The sequence below is a fragment of the Jaculus jaculus genome, chromosome 2 (assembly GCF_020740685.1).
Source record: "Jaculus jaculus isolate mJacJac1 chromosome 2, mJacJac1.mat.Y.cur, whole genome shotgun sequence".
NCBI classification, from domain to species: Eukaryota; Metazoa; Chordata; class Mammalia; order Rodentia; family Dipodidae; genus Jaculus; species Jaculus jaculus.
In genome coordinates this window covers 97743108-97763931 of record NC_059103.1, presented here as the reverse complement: position 1 = coordinate 97763931, position 20824 = coordinate 97743108, and the positions used below count along the sequence as shown (strand labels likewise).

The 20824-nt window shown below is 41.3% G+C and overlaps 1 pseudogene; it reads right to left on the bottom strand.

Moving 5' to 3' along the window:
- LOC101600556 overlaps window positions 1-17188 on the bottom strand; it is a 37486-nt pseudogene extending 20298 nt beyond the window's left edge.
- Window positions 17189-20824: the final 3636 nt, after the last annotated feature.

The window sequence follows — 20824 nt, the reverse complement described above, 5'->3', positions numbered from 1 at the left end:
GTATTTGAGCTTAGAGACTTTTATCAGCAGTGGTGAAAGAGGGTTTTTATTTAGCTGGACATGCGAGCAGGCAGGCCAGGGGAGCACGCTGATGACATAAATACTACCTGAAAATTAAAGATTAAAGGGGCCTTGTTCCTCTAAGAGTGCCAGATAAATAGCATACAGTTCCTTGCATTGTGGGGATCTTCCAGGAGGCTCCTTAAAGTGGATGGTGGGAGGCTAATCCCCTGGATGGGAGAGGACCATAGCTGCTCTCCTTTTCCTTCTATCTGTAAAAATGGGGGGGGGGTGGGCTCTGGGGATTAGTTTTTTTATTTTTTATTTTTTGAAAAAAGGCAGGGTGGAAGCCATGTTTAAAAGGTATTGCAGGGACCCATTTTTCATTAGGGTAGAGGTTGTCAGAGGCTGATCACAAATAGGGAAAGGTTCCTCAACAGCCACTGGATATCGGAGAGGGAAAAGGGGGTTATGATAATATCAGGTTCCTTGCCTAAAGTTTGGAGGGCCTGGTCCCTCCCAGATTTGATTATGGCTGCAAGGGTATCAACTTCTGTCATTATTCTTGGGGCACCACCAGTGGAGGTATGGAGCCATTCTAGGATCCCCTGAGATTGATATAGTGCCCCCATGATGGTCAGGGAGGAATTAAATATCATAAGTTGAATTGGCCTGTCTGGTGAGAATCAGGCAAGGGCCTTATCAGAAAACATGTTATTGATTTTGGTTAATATTTGCTTCACTTCCAGGCACGAAGGAGCGGGGGGGGGGGGGGGTTGGGGGGGGCAGGGAATATGTCTTTGTTACCTTTTAACATATCACATAAGAGTTGTAAATCACTGGTGGGATAGGGAGTCATGGTCAGAGCCAGTTGAGGTTTCCCAGAAGGTTCTGAAGTGAGGCCAGTGTGAGCTTCTGGGGAAAGGGAAAGAAGAGTATGGGTTTAAGAGGCTGAGCAGAGGTGAGCGAGTGTTCCCTCCCCAGGAAAGTTAAGGGTGGGATAAATTGGACCTTACTTGGGACAATTTTGAACCATGCCTCAGTGAGGGAAGGTATTAATTGATCCCTTAATTTGAGTGGTGGAGGAGTTTTTCCATGCTAGGAAGTCATCCATATAATGATAGATATTAAGGTCCCAATCTAAGTGTGGTCTTAGTGCTGCAGTGACCACCTCTTGCCATATAGTGGGGCTATTGACCATACCTTGGGGAAGTACCATCTATTCAAAGCATTTAGCTGGCCCTGAGTTATTGACAGAGGGGATGGAGAACGCAAAGCATTGACAGTCTTGGGTATGCAGGGGGATAGAAAAGAAACAATCCTTGGTGTTGATAGCAAGGAGGGGGGATATTGGCTGTAATGGCCAATACAAGGGGCAGTCCCCTTTGAGGGTTGCCCCAGGTGAGCATAGTTTTATTTTATTTTATTTTTTCGAGGTAGGGTCTCACTCTAGCTCAGGCTGACCTGGAATTCACTATGTAGTCTCAGGGTGGCATTGAACTCATGGTGATCCTCCTACCTCTGCCTCCCAAGTGCTGGGATTAAAGGCGTGTGCCACCACACCCAGCAAGTATAGCTTTATTGATGGCCCTGAGATTTTGTAGTAACCTCCATCCTCCTGAGCCCTTTTGAATTATGAACACAGGCGTATTCCATGAGCTCCGTGAGGGGCGGAGTTCTGTTACTAACTGATTTAAGATTTCAGGTTTCTCCCTTGGCAGAGGCCACCGTTTGACCTAGGTTGGCTCATTAGAGAGCCATTCTAGGCAAGCAGTTTCATATTTAACAGTAGCTGTTAGGATTGGGGGTGACACTTGCAAAGGTATCTCTCATAGTGTTCTATCTCAATATATTCTCCCTCTATATTACTGGCAATGACTACATCTAGGGCTTCAAGGATGTCCCTCCCAGCAGGTTAGTTACATCAGCCCTTAGGGGTCTAATAAGACCTGTAGCTCCATCCAGGTCCTTCCATTTGAATGCCTTCTTGGTAACATATGCCTGTGAAGGGCCTCCTATTCCCATTAATTGGGGTCCGGGGACTAGTTCCCAGTGTTGGGAGAACTCAGATCATTTTAGGATTGTCTTGTCTGCTCTAGTATCAATCAGGTGCTTGAATATTTTGCCTCCAATCTCTAAGGCCAGCCTTGGGAGGGCCCCTTCTAGGATGCTTGTCATCCAATGTGCGTTATGAGTGTCTATCTTGTTAGCGGGCTGAGGGTCAACCCTTCTGAAGTTTAAAGGCTCCAGGTGTATGCCATCTATGTCAAAGATGGATTTCAATGAAATCCATTGTGACATCTAGGACAAACTAGTTTTTTGCAGGGGGCGGGGGCTAATGTATTTCAGCCTTTACTGGTCTGGTGTTGAGGACATTCTCCTTTCCATTGTCCTTCCTCCCCGCAATTGAAGCATTTTCATTTAATTTTCAAGGCTGCTGCAAAGGCCTGTGCTAAAGAGGTCACCTTATGTGAGGCAGTCCCAATATCCTGAGTAGCAACTACCCATTTATCATAATGTTCATCCTTGAGGCCTTGGCAAGCTAGCATATATGCCTTCCCAAATGATATTTTTGAGGAGGAGGTCCCTGGCTGTTGGGTCAGGAATTTTTCTCTCTAGGTTGGTTTTTGTTTTTTAATATAAAGTTAGATGGGGTTTCCTCTGATTATTGATGGAGGAACAGCAAGGAGGAGGTATTATCTTGGGGGCTAGAAGGGGTGGTTATTCAATCCCATGCTTGAAGACCACAGAGGCGGACTTGGTCACAGTACCCTGGGAGCGGTTGGGCCTGCTGGACTCCTGTGGAAATATTACCCTGTCTGAACAGCTCATCAAAGTCCCAGGGGATGTTTTGTTGATTTTGATTCCTTCTTATTTGTTGGAAGCATTCATCTCTATAGAGCACTTCCCATTGAAGTGATAGGGCACTAGGCAGTGAAAAGCTGCATATATCATGCCAGTCGTGGGGGGTATTAAGGGAGCCTGTAGGCTCTGAAGGAGGGACTTAGTCCATGGCACATGGATTCCATCCTCCCTGACTGCCTGTCTGAGTTCTTAAAGGTCACTGGCCTGATATGGATACCATTGTAGGGCTGAGTCTGTGTTGGTTGGACATTAACAAGAAAAGCTGTGACTTCTTGATTATATGTCTTTGTACTGTTATCTTGGGGTTTGCATAGCTGTTGTGTGACTGTAAATAAGGGAGCAAATAAAGGAGGGTCCTGGTCAGGGGAATTTATAATGTTAGGATTCTTTTGGCCCATATAACATGAGTCTGGAGGGGGGCAGCCTGGATCAGGAGGTGGGTAGGGTGGTAGGGGCAGATAAAGAGGGGTGGGCATAGGGGAGTCTGGAGTAACTTCTTTCTAATTTCTTCTATAGCCTTTTCAAGGGAACTGAGGTCTGCCACTGGTCAGTCCTTGGGACCCTCCTCATTGGAGCCATCATCCAATTTTGGCATGGTGGTGGTCTTAGAAGGACCAATACATTGTCTAATATCCGCTATCATTGGGAGGGAAGGAGGGGGTTCCTTCCTGAACTTCCTAACTACATAAGCAATGCAGGTCCACATGTTTGGGTCATATGGATCCCCAGAAGTCATCCAAGGTGTGATCTGGAGGACTTCCTCCTAAAATAAGATGGCTTCCTCTGGAAAGTTTAATGCCTCAGCCTTGAGAAGTGCTCGTAAACCCCGAATTTGTGACTCCTTTTGGTAGGAAGTGTAATTACCCATGATAGAAAAAGAGTGGAGGCCAGGCATGGTGGTGCATGCCTTTAATCCCAACCCTTGGGAGGCAGAGGTAGGAGGATCTCTGTGAGTTCAAGCCTACCCTGAGACTACATAGTTAATTCCAGGTCAGCCTGGACCAGAGTGAGACACTACCTTGAAAAACCAAAAAAAAAAAAAAAAAAAAAAAAAAAAAGGAAAGAAAAAAAGAAAAAGAAAGAAAGAAAGAAAGAAAAAAAGTGGGGATGCCAAGACCAGATGGCAATGCTCCTGAGGGCTACATAGCACCAGGGGGGATTCCCCAAGATCTGGACGCAAGTATTTCTACAAGTTTAAGAGACTGGCGATTGCCCTACAAGCTTTTAAAAGGTTTTTGCATTACCAGGTTTTTGTGTTGGAGAGAAATAGTTTGCAGTTGTTGCCAATGCCCATGTGGGCTATTGGGGTTCAAACAGGCCAAGAGACATCAGTTGCCCATTCACCATATTTGGTCCCTTGTGATGGTGTGAAACAAAAGTAAAGTAAAGGGAGAAATCCTGCCAGCCCTCAGTCATGGAGGCAAGGCCACAGGGGCCCAATGTCCCTCAGGGGAAGCATTCACCTATCCTTGCACATCTCAGAGGGACCCTGTTCAGACATAGGCTGTGGCTCCTGGCCATCTGGGGGCTGCTACACATCAGTTTCCCAGGGGTGTCCAGGCAACTGCAGAGCAGGGTCTTGAGCGGCAGTGAGTGCAATGGGAAGAAACACCTGGGAGACTGTGTCAGAGGACAGCTCATTTATTTGTTAGGGGATTGGTCTTATAAGCATTCATGTAGTGGCAGGAAAAGGTACAGGGTACGGATCACAGAAGGATTGTCTATGTGAAGGCTGCTGGCTGATACCTCATTAACATATAGGGTTATGGTGGGGGTATGGGTCACAGGGGGATTGGCTGTGTGAGGGCTGTTAGCTGAACCCGTTTAACATACAGAGACCTTCTGGGTGAGCTGTTAAAGGTCACATGGCCACAGGAGAACTGAAACCTAAGTCTTAACAGAACGTTCAGGTGCCCCAGGTGGGGGTAGGGAGTAGCCTCACTTCTGCCAGTCTCGAGGCACAATTATTGGGGTCTAGGTCTGCTTCAACCTCATGGCCTGGGGCCCTTAGCCGTGCCTTACAACTCAGGCCTGTTCAAACCTCCAGTGGCCTGGGGCCCTCAACTGTGCCCGACACTCCTCCTCCTTTTTTTCTCTCAATGTTTGAGGCAGGATCTTAAGTCTAGGCTAACCTTGAACTCTCATCTTCCTGCCTCCACCCAACAGTAGTGGGAATAAAGGCATGTACTAGTATGATCAGCTGTCTGTGGGTTTCCTGTGGCTGCTTTATGCTAAAAATGCAGAGCACAGTCCCCAAGTTTTCTATAGAAAAAGTTTGCTGGCCTCTGAATTAATTGGTGACTTGAGAGTCAGTCATTAAAGAGAGAGAGTAGTTTATTCTAGAGTTGTGTTTTGTGTGTGTGTGTGTGTGTGTGTGTGTGTGTGTGTGTGTGTGTGTGTGTGTGTTTGAGGTAGGGTCTCACTCTAGCTCAGGCTGACCTAGAAATCACTCTGTAGTCCCAGGGTGGCCTCGAACTCATGGCTATCCTCCTACCTCTGCCTCCCAAGTGCTGGGATTAGAGGCTTACACCACCACGCCCGGCTGGAGCAGTGTGCTTAAACAGTGACTTACAGGATGGTGTATGGATGTCAGTCATTTGAAGACATGATTTGTAAGATTTATGGTGTGCATGTACGCTACCAGGAAGAGGACCCTTCTATGGAGTTTGTATGACTCAGATTGTAGTTCACGATGAGTAAACATTGCTTTATTTTCAATGCACATGAAATAGAGTAACACAAAATAAAGTACACAAAACTAACCTGAAGAGTTTTATAAAGGATGGAAATGTTAGTAGGTACTGTTGGATCAAGTAATTCTTAAATTTTGTATTGTGTGTATTACGTGTCCTGTGCATGGTATATGCATATGTGTGTGTAGATGTATGCACCCATATGCACGCATGCAGAGGCCAGAGGAGAAAATTGGGTGTCCTCATCTATCACCCATTTGCTAGTTTTCATGGGATGAAGTCTCTCGCTGAGCCTGACACTGCTATTTACATAGTCAGTCTGGCTGACTGGCAAGCTGCAGCCACTCTTCTGTCTCTGCTTCTCACAGGACTGAGGTTAAAGCTATGCATGGCCACATCTAGCTGTTTACGTACATGCTGGGAAATCAACCTCAGTGAATCAAGCATCCTCAGGCCCTCATACCTTCATGCAAGCACTCTTAACCTGTTGAGCCAAGCTCTCACATAAATTTTCATATGAAGTTTTGTTGTTGTTGTTGTTTTCAGGTAGGGTTTCACTCTAGCCCAGGCTGATCTGGAATTCACTATGTAGTCTCAAGGTGACCTCGACCTCACTGCAATCCTCCTACCTCTGCCTTCTAAGTACTGGGATTAAAGGCATGAAATTTTTTACAACCCTCCAGGTAGTCTTTTTTTGTGTGTGTGATGATTATCATATATTGTACAGAATCTCTTGTCTTCACAACTTTCTCTGATGGGCAACAATCTTCTGTTAAGTAAACAGCCCCATCACCTCATTGAGTCTATGTAACTCATTCTAAGTGATAAGGCTTGTAATAGCAAACAAAATATGTGAAACTGAGTCCAGGCTTAAGATAGTTTATCACAGAGCCTACAAACCAAAGGTTCATAAATTTTAAAAAGTTGTCTATGACATCTAAAATGGACAGTATAATACCCGTTTTATAATGAAAAGAATCTTACACAGTTGCAGCCCTGGGACTTGAAATTCCTGAAATCTATTACCACCAGGCATGTCATATAGCTCTTCCTCTTCAGCCTGGATCCTCCAACATAGTGGAATACTGGGCTCTGGCCCTCAAGGACTCACTGACCTTCCTGAGTCAATTTACTTTTGCCTATGGCCTTCTCAGTCACCTCTCTGTCCACCCTCCCATCTTTCTTCAATACCTAACTTTAGCTTATCAATAGTCTCAGACTTTTCGAAAGAGAATGTCACTGTTTTTATATATGTTCATATATATATATAGATAGATAGATAGATATATGTGTGTGTGTGTGTATTTTATGTTTTTTTTTAAATATTTTGTTTATTTTTGATTTATTTATTTGAGAGCAACAGACAGAGAGAGAGGGGGAGAGAGAAAGAGAGGGTGGGGGGAGAATATGGGCGCGCCAGGGCCTCCAGCCACTGCAGACAAACTCCAGACACGTGCGCCCCCTTGTGCATCTGGCTAACGTGGGTCCTGGGGAGTCGAGCCTCGAACCGGGGTCCTTAGGCTTCCCAGGTGAGCTCTTAACCGCTAAGCCATCTCTCCAGCCCCTGTATTTTATGTTTTTATATCTGTATATATCTATATCCGTATCTAAACATATCACCAGTATTTTGTGGAGTACGGAGTGGGAGTGGGAATAATAAGTGCACATGGTTAAAGATAATCAAATCATAAATGAATTTCTAAATACTAATATTATCCTGTGACAGTCATACTTGCCGTAAGAAGCCATTCATTTCTTGGAAGAGAGTGAAAAATGAAAGTACTATTTTCAGAAATGAGGGAAGAAATCACAAGGGATGTGGTGGCCCATGTCTGTCATACCAGCTACTTAGAAAGTTGAGACAAAGAGGATCAACTAAACCTAGCAACTAGGCCAACATGGTAGGACTCTGTTTCAATCTACAAAACAAAAAAGGAAGACTGGAGAGATTGCTCACATATTAAAGGCAATTCTTTGCAAGGCCTGATGGCTTGGTATGATTCCCCAGTGCCCAAGTAAAGCCAGATGCACAAGGTGGCACATGCATCTGTAGTTTGTTGACAATTGTTGGAGGCCCTGGCAGCCCATTCTCTCTCTTAGATAGATAGATAGATAGATAGATAGATAGATAGATAGATAGATAGATAGATAGATAAATGAGGGTTGGGGAGATGGTTCAGCAGTCAAAGGTGCTTTCCTGGGTTTTGATTCCCCAGTGCCCACTTAAAGCTAGATGCACAAGGTGGTACATACATCTGCAGTTTTCAGTGGCAGAAGGCTCTGGGCACCCATGCTCACTGCGTCTTTTTGTCTACCTCATTCTCTCTCTTTCCCTCTCAAATAAATAAAAATATTTTTTAAAAAGGTAAAATAAAAAATAAAGTCCTACTTATTAACAGCAAATGTAAAATATCTCCCATAGCCTCAGATGTTTATAATTAAGCCTCTTATTCAGTTCTAACTGGTGGAGCCTTTAGGGAGAGGTTTGCTCCTGGGAGCAGAGCATGTGGTTGGAAACTCGGGCTAGCTTGCTCTTGCTGCTCTCTTTCTGTTATAGATATGTGAAGTTGGAAGCTGCCTGCAAGCTTTTCTCTGCCATAGTGATTCTTGCCCTGGAAACTGTAAGCTTGAAATAAACTCCTTCCTCCTATAAGCTGCTTCAGGTCGAGTGTTTTGTTCCAGAAACAAGAATGAAACTGCTACACTTCAACTTAAGACTTGGTCAATAAATATAAATTATCTTAAAGAAGTAATGGTTGGTGTTTCCAGAAACCTTGCTAACTGCAGCTGGAATAGATGGGCTGAGCCAAGTGAAAGGCAGAAGACTAGACCAGCCAGCAGTACACAGCAAGACCCTGTTTCAAAACAAAATAAAGATAAGCATGAAACATTGGTTCTCCCTAAATTAATAATTCTTGTCCCATTTAACCTGTGCTGACTTCACTCTCTGTTGGAGAAACTCTTCTTCTTTCTCAGAAGGTAGCGAGACCAGAGGAGATAAACTACCCCTTGTACTTCAGCCAAGACACAGCTGAAACCACAGAGGATTAGGGAGATGAGCAAGAGTGCTCCTTCCATGCTGATCCTGATAATCACCGCCAGGGTGAAGGAGACAGATCCTGAGGGTGTTCAACACAACTAAAGCAGAGATCCAGAGGCTCCTAAGAGCTCATCACTGAAGCAGACTTAAAACTCACCCACCATGGCTCAGGGAATTTTGTGGAAGAGGGGTTGGAAAGATTATAAGAGCCACAGTTTGAGACCTCATGCCCAGAGGTATTCTCTCCCTCTCAAAATAACTGACTGCTGCTGCCACAATGCATAAACCACAACCCCATGAGGAATACCTGCAACCCCACTGAAGAGCGTCCCCACTGGAATGGGGATAGGGACAAGGGAAAAGAGGGTACAAACACATGATGTATCCATATAAAATATGTTTTAATAATAATAAAATAAAATAAACATGTAATGAACAGCCTTAGACCAAAAAGGGATTTTATTAGACACCAGGGACTGGTTGTTGTGGTAGTTTAAATGGATGGTCTCCAATAGATTAAGAATTTTATTAAAGTTTGTAATTTAGATCTGTAGTCAACTAGCTGGAGGATATGTCACTGTGGGTGGATCCTAGGATCCAGCCCTAACTTGTAGGGGTGGATTGGAATTCCAGTCTAAATATATGCAGAGTATGGAAGCTTAGCTGGGAGTTGCTGAAGCGTGCTTGCTTGCTGGAAGTTGCTAGTGGCTTTTCTCTCTCTGCTTAGACCTGTGAAAGTGGGCTAGCTTCTTCTGCCATTATGAAATTTCCTCTGGATCTGTAAGCTTCAGTAAATATCCTTCTTTCCTCCATACCTGTGCCTGACTTGGAAGTTCATCCCAGCGACCTGAAGCTGACTACTACCATTGAAAAGGCAAAAGGGTTAGTGACATGATGGAAGAGCATGTTTTATATTCCAAATTACTCAAACTTGTATATATTGTACTTGATTTCAAAGCCAGATGTCCTGGGTTTGATTCCCTAGTGCCCACATAAAGCCCAATGCAAAGTGTGGCACATGAGTCTGGAGTTTGTTTGCAGTGGCAAGAAGTCCTGGTGTGGTGAATCTCAATCTCTCTCTCTCACTCAAATAAATAATTTTAAAATACTTTATTCATTTATTTGAGAGGGGGTCAGATAGAGAGAGAGAGAGAGAGAGAGAGAGAGAATGAGCATGCCAGGGCCTCCAGTCACTGCAAATTAACTCCAGACACATGTGCCATCTTATACATCTGGCTTACATGGGTACTGGAGAGTGGAATATGGGTCCTTAGGCTTCACAGGCATGCGCCTCAACTGCTAAATCATATCTCCAGCCATTTTTTTAAAAAATTATATGAACTTTTACTGCCTTATACCATTGGTGACTTTTGCACATGAGACAAATGTAAGAAGGCAAATTTAGCTCTTCTGCTATTGAATTACATATCACTCTTTAAAAACTAGTAAGCATATTTCTTTGTGATATTAGTAGTCTGATGTTATTTTTCACAATATGCTTTTCCCAAGATAATCATTTTTAGGATGCTCAATGTCTCATGGTAGATCAAATTGCCTTTGGTCTTTTTATATCACTGCTCTTGTCGAATGTGAGGTGCTGGCAACGGCATTCATGCTTCGTGACTTGGGGAGCAGCCCTTCTGGGTAACCTTTTATAAAATCACATGAAATGGCATCTAGCCTAATACTGTTGTCCTCCTTTAGGCAATGACATTTGGGATGCTGTCGTCTTCTCTTGGAGCATCCCAAAGCCAATTACTCACACAGGTTGCCTGCGGCATTAAGGAGAATGATTCTTTTTTCATGCTGAAAGTATCTTGGCATTTTAATCACCAAATTATAAAAAAAAAAAAAAAAAAAAAAAAGCCTGATGTGAGTGTGGACACAGAGCCATGCCCATGCCAGTGACAGAAGTCCTATCACTATAGAACTTATTCCTCATCATGAAATGGAATGTATGTATAAATTGCATTACTTACTAATCTTATTATGTTAATCTCCAAAGTAAAATTACAGGTTATACTAAATTAGGGAAGCAATTTAAAATTAACAAAATATCTTGAGTGTTTTGTATTAGATTTGGCTCTTTGTCATTGACTATGAACAATGGAATAAGTAAGAAAAGGCAACATTAAAAGCACACATTCTTGCAGCTGCACTTTAATGAAACTAATAAATGCAAACCTTTTATAGCCGAACGCTGGGTTTAGCTTTAGAAACAGACTCCTTTGTGTATATGCTCAGGGGTTGTATAGCTGAGTCATATAGTAGTAGTATTTTTAGCTTTTGAGAAACTGCCTCAGTGACTTCCATAGTGGCTGTGCAAGTTTATACTCCCACTAACTGGGGATAAGGGCTATCCTTTCCCTATACCCTCACCTGCCTTTGTTTTTGTTTTGTTGATATAGCCATTCTGTCAGATGCATAGCTGACAAAGATTTTCTCCAACTTTGTTTACTCTCTCTGTACTAAACAGTTTCCTTTGCTGTACATACAAAAGATCTTTAAGTTTCTAAGGTCCCATTTGTTTATTAGTGCTCTATTTTCCCGAGAAATCTGTCATTATTGGAGTCCTATTCACATAGTCCTTATTTATGTGTATATATTGATATTTACTCCCTACGTTTTCCTCAAGCAGGTTCAAAGTTTCAGGTTTTAAAGTCCTTGATCCATTTGAAAGTGTTTTTTGTATAGTGCAAATGATAAGGATCTTCTACTGTCTGCATGTAGATGTCTATTTGTTGAATATGCTATCTTTTCTCCAATATGCATTTTTGGCATTTTTCTAAGAATATCAGGTGGCTGTAAATGTATGGACTTATATCTAGGCTATCTATTCTGTTCCATTGATCTATGTCTTATGCCAGTATTATATTGTTTTTATTACTGTTGGTCTATAGTATATTTTGAAATTATGTTTGTTGATATCTCCAGCATTATTATTATTATTGTTATTATTATTAGTAGTAGTATTATTTATTTTGCTCAGGGTTGTTTTAGCTATCCAGGGTCTTTTGTGAGTCCACATGGGCTTTAAGTCTTTCTTTTATATTTCTGTGAAGAATGGCTTTGGAATGCATATTGGGATTGAACTGAATCTGTCTGTTGTTTGTGGCAGAATAGCCATTTCAACAATATTAATTCTTCCAATCCATGAGCATTGGAGGTCTTTCCATCTTCTGGTGTCTTCTTCAATTTTTTTCTTCAGTATTTTCAATTTTTTATTGTCTAGGTCTTCTACTTCTTTTGTTAAGTTTATTACACAGTATTTTTTAAGGTTATTATGAATAAGATTTTTCCCCCTGATTTCTTCTCTGTAAGTTTGTCATTGAAATATAAGGAGGATACTGATTTCTGTTTGTTTGAGATTTAGAAACACTCATATTAATCAGAATTTTCATTGCTGTGACTAAGGAGCTAACAGAATCTAATGAAGAAAGAATTTATTTGTCTTACAGTTTCAAAGGTGTTAGTCACTTATAATAGGGAAGGTTTGGTGGATTTGAATAGCTCACATCAGGAAACAGCAAAACAGGAAGGGACCCAGACACAATACAGCCTCAAGGACATGCCCCCAGGGCCAGTGCCTACTTCCTCTATTCAGTCCCCATCTTCCACTGGTCCACCACCTCCCACTAGTCTATTTGAAGTTCTCTCTCTCTTATTTCTTTATTTAGTTATTTATTTTGATTTTTCAAGGTAGGGTCTCACTCTAGCTCAGACTGACCTAGAATTCACTGGGTACTCTCAGGGTGGCCTCAAACTCAAGGCTATCCTCCTACCTCTGCCTCCCAAGTGCTGGGATTAAAGGCATATGTCACCACACCCAGTTTCTATTTCAGTTTTAATCCATTGATGGTTTAATCTATTCACTGGATCAGGGTTCTCATGACCTCTGGAAATGCACTGGTAGACTCACCTAAGGGTTTGCTTTATTACTCTCCTAGGCATTTCTCAATCCAATCAAATCGACAAGACTAAATTTGATAATCATAAGTCTACAAAGTAATCAAGAATAAGTTTTAAGCCTTCACAATAAATTGCCTTTCTGGAGAGTCTGATGGTTTAGAGAGTCAACTGAGATTCCTTAAGCTTTACACATACCCACTGTCCACTTTCTGGGCTGCTGGTTCCTCACCAAGCTGACACTGATGATGCATCAGCAGAAAACCAGAAGACAGAAAGAAAAGACAAGGGTAAGTCTATTGCTCATTGTCTCGAGCTTCAATGAAAATGTTTCAGTGCTCTGTGTGCCTTAACTATAGCTGCTATCCACAGGACTCTTCCTCCTTGACTCCTGTCTTCAGCACCTAAAATTCCTCCTTTATTCCTTTACACTCAAGATGGTTTATGACGTTTGTTAGTCTCTTAGCAGTTCACCATCCTCATTCCTACCCTTCTGCGTTCTGCCACCTGACAATACAGCAAGAGACACATGCCAGGAACAGAGAGCAGCCCTTACTAGACACAGAATGTGCTGACACCTTGTCCTTGGGCTTCCCAGATGCCAAAGCTCTGAGAAAATCAATTTTCTTTTCTTTGTAAATTATCCAGGCTCTATTTGGTCATAAAAATAGGAATGGACTGAAACAAACCACCTGATGTTTTCTATTTCTTGCAGGAATCCTGATTGGTAGAAACTACAACATAAAATAGCTATGGACTATTTGAATTTTATACTTTTTTTGCTGGATATATTGGAATGTAGGTATTTATAGGGGAAGTAACATGTGATAAAGATTCTAATTGTGGGGCTGGCAAGAAGGCTCAGCAGTTAAAGGCATTTGCTTGCAAAGCCTGATGGGTTTGATTCTCCAGTACCCATGTAAAGCCAGGAGGACCTGGTATGCCCATTCTCTCTCTCTCTCTCTCTCTCTCTCTCTCTCTCTCTCTCTCTCTCTCTCACACACACACACACACACACACACACACACATAAATTTTTTCCAAGTTTTTTATTAACAACTTCCATGATTATAAAAAATATCCCATGGCAATACCCTCCCTCCCCCCCACTTTCCCCTTTGAAACTCCATTCTCATCTCAATCACTCTCTCTTTTATTTTGATATCATGATCCTTTCCTCCTCTTATGATGGTCTTGCATAGGTAGTATCAGGCACTATGAGGTCATGGATATCCAGACCATTTTGTGTCTGGGGGGAGCATGTTGTAAGGAGTCCTACCCTTCCTTTGGCTCTTACATTCTTTCTGCCACCTCTTCTGCAATAGACCCTGATCCTTGGAAGGTGCGACAGAGATATTGCAGTACTGAGTACTCCAGTCACTTCTTTCCAGCACCATGATGCCTTCTGAGTCATCCCAAGGTCACTTCCATCTTAAAAGAGACGATTCTCTACCAAAAGTGAGAGTAGTGTTAATATAAAGGTATGAACATTAAGAGAACTGCTTACTGGGCAGTTTGATCAGCATAGTATATACATTTAGCCAGACAGCAGCAGATGTTACATCCCTAGGACTCATGACTACTCCTATTTTAAGTTTTCAGTGTCAGGGATGTATTCCTTCCCATGGAGCGGGCCTACAGTCCAACTAGAGGGCAGTTGGTTTTCACCATGACAGATGTGCCACTATTGCGCCCATTGGCTCATTTGGCCTGGCTGGCCAAATATAAGGCTTGCAGTGTCCACTGTTGAGTATCTTCACTGGTGTTTTCTCTTTCTCCCATTGGACTGCATGCAGAATGGCTTCTTCCAGCTTTCTGTCAGCTGGTTTACATGGAGGAGGTTATCAGCTCAGTTCCAACAGGATTTCTCAGTGGCCTTGCAGCCCAAGTATGTAGAGTCTTCAGCAATAGGGTCTTACCATCTATTCCTACTGGCAAACCAAGGGCCTCAGTAATGGCCTATAATGTTTTGGGGGCATCAGGGACCTCCCTGGCCAACAACTCACTGGAAATTATCCCATCCCTGGCACTGAAAATTTTCTAGCCACAATCTATGGCTCCTGAGTGTTCCATTGAAAAAAGTAAGTTTCCATATGATTTATTTATATCCTCTTAGATTTTGATTAGCCCTGCCTCTACCTTTCCTTTACTCAATCTCTTCCCCTAACCTCACTTGAGCCTTTTCACCTCCATTAATCTATTCTTCTACTTACATATATACAATACCATCCTATTAAGTACCCCCTCCCTTCCTTTCTCTTCCCTCTATATCTCTTTTCTAGCTTACTGGCCTTTGCTACTGAGTTTTCTTCCTATACACACAGAAGTCCTATCATCTGTAGCTAGGATCCACATATGAAGGAAAACATGTGATGCTTGGTTTCTGGGCTTGGGTTACCTCATTTAGTATAATCCTTTCCAGATCCATCCATTTTCATGAAAATTTCATAACTTCATTTTTCTTTACTGCTGAGTAGAACTCCATTGCATAAATGTGCCATATCTTTGTTATCCACTCATCAGTTGAAAAACATCTAGGCTGGTTCCGTTTCCCAGCTACTGTGAATTGAGCAGAAATAAACATGGTTGAGCAAGTATCTCTGAGGTAATGAGATGAGTCCTTAGGATATATGCCTAGGAGTACTATAGCTGCATTATATGGTAGATCTATTTTTAGCTGTCTTAGGAACCTCCACACTGATTTCCACAATGGCTGGACCAGGTTGCATTCCCACCAACAGTGTAGAAGGGTTCCTCTTTTTTCACATCCTCGCCAGCATTTGTGGTCATTTGTTTTCTTGATGGTAGCCAATCTGACAGGAGTGAGATGGAATCTTAATGTAGTTTTAATCTGCATTTCCCTGATGACTAGGATTGTAGAACATTTTGTCAGATACTTATAAATAAAATATTTTTAAAAGAATATTTTAGAGCTGGAGAGATGGCTTAGAGGTTAAGTGCTTGCTTATGAATCTAAGGACCTTGGTTCGAGGCTAGATTCCTCAGGACCCACGTAAGCCATATGCACAATGGGGTGCATGCATCTGGAATTCGTTTACAGGCTGGAGGCCCTGGCATGCCCATTCTCTCTTTCTTTCTTCTTTCTTTCTTTCTCTCTCTCTCTCTCTCTCTCTCTCTCTCTCTCTCTCTCTCTCTCTCTCTGCTTCTGTCTATCTGTCATTCTCAAATAAATAAATAAAAATAAACAACAACAAAAAGAATATTCTAATTGACATGCTGGGCATGAATAGAGTTAGAGATAGGTGGATCACCACAGCAAGCTGGCTAACTAAACTAATCAAATCAGTGGACTTTGGGTTCAGTGTCTCAATCATTAAGGTATATAGTAATAGAAGACATCTGATGTTGATCTCTGGCCTTCACACACATATACACTCACACAAGTGTTTGCATACATTGTAACACACCTATGCATAGGTGCACACACACATACACATGCACCCTTTTTTAAGTTAAGTAATCAAGAGCTAACTATTCATAGCTCCTTAGTTAACATTTATTTTAGATAACTCCCAGAATTAAACTTCCTGGAGTTACATCAAATTGTCTTTCTCAATGAATTTGTAATTTGGTGGTATATAATGAAAACTTTTTCACATATTTCATAGTGATATAATCAACCTAGTATTATTTAAGAAAAAATAGTTTTGTACTTCAGAAAGCCTAAAATATTTGTAAATTTCAGTACCTATAGCCATAGAATAAAATATTTTATCTTTATTCAAAGTGTTATACATTGAAACAGGTGATGTTTTATAATTCTTTAATGAGTAAAGTTAAATATAGCTAAAATTAAACATATTTGCATAAACAATTTAAAATTTCACTCTCAGGGAAGTGCCACTTTATTTTTAAAAGATTTCTTTCTTTGTATTTATTTATTTATTCATTAGGGCAGGGAGAGAATGGGTGTGCCAGGACCGACCTTTAGCCTCTGCAAACTCCAGACACATATTTCACTGTGCACATCTGGTTTACATGGATTCTGAGGAATTGAACCTGGGTCCGTAGGCTTCACAGGCAAGTACCTTAACCACTAAGACAATGCTCCAGCTCACAATTTCACTCTCATTTAAAGTCAAATATGATTTTCTTTCAACTTGTATAGATGTTTGAAGAACCAATGTTAACTTTTTAAAACCTCACCAAATACCAGCGTATGTGACCACATCTATTGTTGGCTTTCTTCTTGTTGGCATTTATATTTCTATCACACACATACACATTTTAGAGAACATATTTAAGGACCATAGTGAAAAGTAGAACGCTTTTTTTAGAGTACACAGCTGAGTTTGAATTTCTAAGAATGCCAAACTGAGGTTACCCTAAATGAAATGGGACCTTAAGAATATCTTATTGTGTGCTTTTGATCTGATGCCTTGCTACTCAGCACTGTCTAGTTTTCTGAAGTGCCTACAGTATTTTTTAAACACACAAAATACAAATGTTTTAAAAATAAATGAAACGCAGGTTACTGGGTTCAATCTGTCTTCTATTTCTATTTCTATTTCTATTTCTATTTCTGGTTCATTCATCATTGGATATTCAGAATTTAACCCAAGGTCTTCAATAACCATTAACTGAATGACTGAATCATAATAACTGCTGGTAAAGCCCATGAACTTATATTTTAAGATGTTCCACTGGATGCTTATGACGACCATCTCCTTCCAGAAACTCTGGTTGGTATTAACATTTTAGATCTGGAAGATATTTTAGTCATCATCTCATTCTCCCAACTTGTTTAGAAATTGAAGAACACAAAGTCTGAGAGATTAAATAACTTGTCGTATGCAATCATAATATTTCCATACTTAGAAATGCTTTTTTTTGGATAAATGATAACAAACAATAAGAAAAGGAGACTAAAAGATGCAGTTTTTTACCAAAAAAGGCAAACTATCTTACTACTTTTTCTTAGAGACTACTAGAGGCCAGCTCCCAGTCAGTGAGAGCTGGAGTCACTGCAGCGTCCACCCACGCCAGGTCCTCACTCAGGTCCCTGCCCCAGGAGACAAAGGGGGAAGAGGCCCCTCCTCCGCTCTCACTCTCCCACTGGCTTCTATCTCATTGTGTCCAATACAAAAAGAAAGGTGGCTTTCCTGTAGTGAAGCATTTATGTCAGACCCCTCCTCCATAAGAATTTCTCAAACCAGTCCCTTCTCCTTGTTGCAGCATAAACCAGGCAAAAAGTAGTGAATTTATTTTTTCCTCAAGAAATCTGTCAACAATTTTAGAATTCACTTGCTAACATGATATTTTGTGCAAATACACCAAAAATGTTTAAAACCCAACCTCTTACTTCTGCCTGCATATTAACATGATTAGAAAATATTTGTGGTTAGATATTCATCAGAAAGTCAACATTTATTCACCTAGCTTCTATTCCCCAAATCATTTCACCATGTTTAAATGGAATTTGCTGCAGACCATAATAATTCTTATATCTTTTTAAAGGAACTATGCAGTATTACCTTCAGGAGTGTGTTGGCATCATTTTATTTTGAAGTGTTGGTAAAGCAAAGTTTAGTGCCTGCTAGAACATAATCCTCATTTTAAAAATATTTTATTGTTCACTTATTTGACAGAGAGAAAGAGGGAGAAAGATAGATAGAGAGAGAGAGAAAGACATAGAAAGAGAGAGGATGGGCATGCCAGGGCCTTAACCACTGCAAATAAACTCCAGATGCATGTGCCAGCTTGTGCATCTGGCTTATGTAGGTCCTGGGGAATTGAACCTGCGTCCTTAGGCTTTGCAGGCAAGTACCTTAACTGCTATCTCCCCAGCTCCACAAACCCCATTTTTTTTTTGTAGAGAAAGAAGTATATATTGTTTCAAGGATTATACATAATAAGAACAAAATGTTGGGCTGGAGAGATGGCTTAGTGGTTAAGTGCTTGCCTGTGAAGCCTAAGGACCCTGGTTTGAGGCTCGATTCCCCATGTTAGCCAGATGCACAAGGGGGCGTATGCATCTAGAGTTCTTTTGCAATGGCTGAAGGCCCTGGAGCATCCATTCTCTATCTATCTGCCTCTTTCTTCCTTTGTCACTGTCAAAATTTGTTTTTTAATTTGACATCTGTCAAACTTTTGGTACTCATACAGTCACCACATACAGTGGCTGGAGGCCCTGGCATGCCTCTCTCTCTCTCTCTCTCTCTCTCAGTCTCATTCTCTCTCTGTCTGTCCCTCTCAAATAAATAAATAAAACAGAAAAAAAATTAAAAAAGAACAAAATGTAATGGTTAGCATTGGTCAAGCATTTTATAATCATACACAGAGATCCCATTCACCTGAATAGCGTGAGCTACTTCATCATTCAGAGCACCCCACTCACCCAAACAATATGAGGTTCTTAGGAGTCATGGATGAATATGCATAGATATGTTTATGAACATATGCATAAAGGCATGTGCACCCACATACTCATGAACATGCACATGCACTGCACGCACACAAATCTTTGTCATTCTTCTCTAAGACTAAGAGAAACACATTTGTGAACAAATGGGGAATTTCAAAAACCAGTCATTTGATGACAATAAAAGAATCCCGGTTTTTCCAAAGTGATGTTCCTTGACCTAAGTTTTGGTTCAATTTGTATGTGAAAATTTTAGGGATTTAGATTTTAAATCATAAGTTTGTTAAGAACACTTAGGGGGGACTTCTGGTTAAGATGGTGGTGTAGGTACCACGCCAAAGCAGCCTGGGGGGAAAAGCAAAACAAATCTCAGCAAAATACACACTTTTACTAAAAAGTGAGGTGTATAGGAAATTGAAACAGCAGGAGAGAAGTAAGTAGGAGAGATCCAGAGCATCCAGAGCCTGCACGGGCTGGCAGGTCCATGAACCACGGCCTTGGTGGTGGCGAGCCAGAAAGCCACCAGGCTCATATTGAGCTGCAGGAAAAGCCAGGCGAGGGGATTTTTCACTCACACCGGAGCTCACCGCAAACTCAAGAAATGTGAAGGGAGAATGGCAGTGAACAATGGAGGAGCAAATCACAAGGTAGAAGAACACGAGGAACAGCAAGAGAACTAGAGCAGCATTGGCAGCCTCCCCTTCCCCACTGCCTGTGCCCAGCTCCAGCGAACAGAGCAGTGGTCCCCCTGAACTCTGGACCAACAGCGGGACACAAGCAGGAGCAGAGGTAACTGGGATTATACCAGGGAAGGGTCTCACCTGGTCACATGCTGACTTGGAACCCTCAACAGATCAGAAATCTTAACCTCCTTGTTGTCAGGATTAAGGGTGTGGGTGGGGCACTGCACACCCTAAGGGACAGTTAGAGGATCTGGTTGTCATAATACCTACTCTTGGATAAATACTCTGAGCTATCTTTCATTGAAAGTGTACATTGGTTAGTAAAATTTTAGAATCTGCCTGTATTTGGTTCCACTCAGCCTACTTGAATAGTCTTATAGCAGGCAAACCCAACACCTAGGGTCACTTTTGTAGATACTCTGATGGTCTTGAGAGCCACACCTAATGCCTTAAGCTCATATCCTGAATTTATATAACATTAGTTTGTCTGAGACATCTAATAATACCCAACTAACTAGGAAATACAATCATTAAATAATCCAGGATGCAACAATATATACCTTATAACACAAGAAACACCAAAAATCAAGACAATATAAATCCACCAATGAGTATTCATGTATCAGAAATGACTTCCAGTGGGAACGAGTTAGAGGAAATGCCTGAGAAAAAGTTCCAAAGAATGATTATAAATATGTTCAAAGAAGTCAAAGAAGAAATCAAAGGAATGAAAGAGGAAATCAAAGAATCAAAGAAAACACAGGACACCAATTTAATGAAATAAAGAAGTCAATACTAGACATAAATAAGGAAATAGAAATAATAAAGAAAAACCAGTCAGAATTACTAGCAATGAAGAACACAGTTAATGAAATTTAAAACTCTGTAGAAAAATCTCACCAGTAGAATGGATGAAGGAGAGGACAGAATATCTAAGCTAGAAGACCAGGTGGCAGATCTAATACAGTCCAACAAAGAGAAAGACAAACTAATAGAAAAGTATGAATGGGAATCTCAAGATATTCGGAACACTATGAAAAGATCAAACATAAAAATTCAGGGCATAGTAGAAGGAGAAGAACTTCACTCCAAAGACATAGTAGGCATTTTCAACAAAATCATAGAAGAAAATTTCCCCCAGATTGGGAAAGAGGTACCAATGTAGATACAGGAATCCTTTAAAATACCAGCCAGACAAAACATGGAAAGAACCTCTCCTCACCATATTATAATCAAACTACCAAATACACAAACCA